The following is a 2,859-nucleotide window of genomic DNA, read 5'->3' on the forward strand; positions in this document are numbered from 1 at the left end:
CATTCCTTTATATGGCAAAAGAGACTTTGCAGGTGTGATGAAGTCAAGGCGCTTGAGATATCCTGGTGTGCCCTAAGTGTAATCACAGATGTCTTTATAAGGGGGGAGATCCAACGGTGGGATAGAGACAGAGGCAACGTAATAGCATCAAGATGCTACACCGCAGGCTCTGAGGATGGAGGAAGGGGGCAGAGCCAAAGAATACAAGGAACACAGCTCTAGAAGCTGAAAAAGGCAAGGAAATGGATTTTCCCGCAGAGCCTCCGGGAGCGCAGCCCTGCCAACACCTGGATTTCAGCCGGTGAAACTGATTTTGGACTTCTGACCTTCAGAACTGTATGAAAATAAATGTGTGTTGTTTTAAGCCACTGAGTTGGGGGTCATTTGTTACAGGAGCCACAGGAAATGAATATACCTCCCAATCAGGTGCAAGAATATATCTGCCTCACCTGATTTGGTTTTTTTCCATAACAATGATCAGCACCTGAGATATTACTTTTGTGCTTATTATTCTATTTATCGTCTGAGTCTTCCACTAGAATATCAGCTAATATCTAGTATCACGGTCATTTTATAACTGTTTATTAGGGACAATTTCAAATGGACACAAAAGTTGAGAGAACCGTATGAAGACCCACATCCACCAAGCTTCATTGTCAAATGTGGACTGATCCTGCTTCATCTACACCCACATCACTCCCCCAGTCAACATTTTGAGGCAAATCCCAGACACCATATCATTTTATGATAGGTATTTCATAATAAATCTCTAAAAGTAAAGACTCCGTAAAAACATAACCACTCTATCATTAGCACACCTCCAACAAAAGTAGTAATCACTGATTAATTTCATTCAAAGGTCCAGACGGTGTTTGAATTCGAGGGCAGGGACTCCTGTCTCGTTTACTTCTTCTCCTTTGCTGTCTTATGTGGGCAAAAAGGACTTTGCAAACATGATTAAGTTTAAGGATCCTGAGATGGGGAGATCATCCTGGATTATCTGGTGGGACCTGTGTAAGCACAAGAGTCCCTATAAGTTAAAGAGGGAGTTAGGAGCCACGAGCCAAGGAATGCAGGCAACTTCTAGTAGCTGGAGAAGGCAAGGCGAGAGCTTCTTCCTTAGAGTTTCTAGAAGGGAGCTCAGCCCTGCCACCGCCTCCATGTTAGTTCCATGAGACCCATTTCAAATGCCTGACCTCCAGACTGTAAGATGATACATTTGTATTGTTGAAGCCTCCAAGCTTGTGATACTTTGTTATAGCAGTAATGGGAAACTAACACAGACTTTGCTCCTGGAAGCTGGGTGTCAATGCAACAAATACCTAAACATGTGGATTTGGAACTGGGCAATGGGCAGAGGCTGGAAGAATGTTGAGAAGATAATAGGAAAAGCCGCGATTGCCTTGAACAGACTGTTAGTAGAAGTATGGATGTTAACAATTCTGCTGGTGGGGACTCGGCAGGAAGTGAGGAGCAAGGTAGAGAAAACCTGTATCATCTCAGAGAATACCTTACTCATCATAAACAGACCGTTGGTAGAAATGCAGGCAGCCTCTAGAAACTGGAAAAGGAGGGCACCTGGGTGGCTTAGTGGGTTAAGCGTCTGCCTTCAGCTCAGGTCATGATCTCAGGGTCATGGGATTGAGCCCCGCATCAGACTCCCCGCTCAGCGCAGAGTCTGCTTGTCCCTCTACCTCTGCTCCTTCCTGGGCTCACACTCTCCCCGCCCCTAAAATAAATAAATAAAACCTTAAAAAATAAATAAAATGCCAAGCCATGCGCAGAGCTGCTCCTTCCTTCCCTCTCTATTTATGCGGTAGTTTTCATGGATTTCTGGCCAGATGTCACAGATGAAGGCCAAGAAGTTATCCAGGATTTCATCCCTGTTCTGCTGGAAGTAGGTCTGGAGGATGGTCATCTTCTCCTGTGTCTCCTTCTCCACTCCACAGTACAGCTTCCTTGGCCTTGAACTTCTCTCTTTGCAGGCAGTACTGTTCAGTTTCAGTCTGAGCTTCTTTGGTCTGCTTCAGCCTCCAGTTCTTTTGTTTGCAGGCCTCCGACACCTTCTCAGCCTCCCAATTCTCAGCCTACAGCAGTTGCTAGATACCCAGCCACCGGCTGGTCATGCTGGCAGCCACTCAGAGGCCAAGGTGAGTGGCCTAAATTGGCTCAATCACCCCCTCAGGTCCCCATTTCTGATTTCTGACCCCAAGAATTACAAGATAATAAATGTGTGTTATTTAAGCTACCATGTTCCTGGTAATTTGATAAGGCAATAATTGGAAACTAACATACCTCTGCTGTGAAAAAGAGAGATCAGACTGAATAAAGAAGCCCAGAAGAAACAAACATTATACAGAAAAAAACAAGAAAGCTTACAAAAGAATCACAAAACACCTGTAACTAAATACTTTGTGAAATACTTTCCAAGATAACACTAAATATCTGCATTTATAAAGTAACGGCTGGAGGGTATGCCAAGAATGAATAATTAAGTAACAAGAAAGGTTCTTGGGAATTCAAAATTACAGATGACACTTAAATTTTAAGAGAAGGATTAAAGTCTAGGGAATCTAGAAAGTAAGGGGAAATTGACAAAGGACTGGAAAATAGTAGTGAAAACAAAAAAATTGAAGGCTGAACTCAGAAGGTCCAACATCCAAATAATGAAGATTCCAGAAAAAAGGCAAGAAAATGAAGGGGAAGAAATCAGCACAGAAATATATAAGAAAATTTCCTGGAACCAAAGGGTAGGACTCTCCAGATCGAAAGGACACACTTAAGGTCAGAATGACTAATGAATAAAGACTACAGTAAGGCGGGCGCCTGGGTGGCTCAGTTGGTTAAGCGACTGCCTTC

At 43.4% G+C, this 2,859-nt stretch overlaps 1 pseudogene; it reads right to left on the reverse strand.

Annotated features, from left to right (window-relative positions):
• Positions 1-571: 571 nt before the first annotated feature.
• On the reverse strand, positions 572-2,810 carry LOC145717491 (V-type proton ATPase subunit G 1 pseudogene; annotated as a pseudogene).
• Between the last annotated feature and the right edge of the window lie 49 nt (positions 2,811-2,859).

The sequence above is a fragment of the Leptonychotes weddellii genome, chromosome 16 (assembly GCF_054177405.1).
Source record: "Leptonychotes weddellii isolate Sample4059 chromosome 16, ASM5417740v2, whole genome shotgun sequence".
In the NCBI taxonomy this organism is placed as follows: domain Eukaryota; kingdom Metazoa; phylum Chordata; class Mammalia; order Carnivora; family Phocidae; genus Leptonychotes; species Leptonychotes weddellii.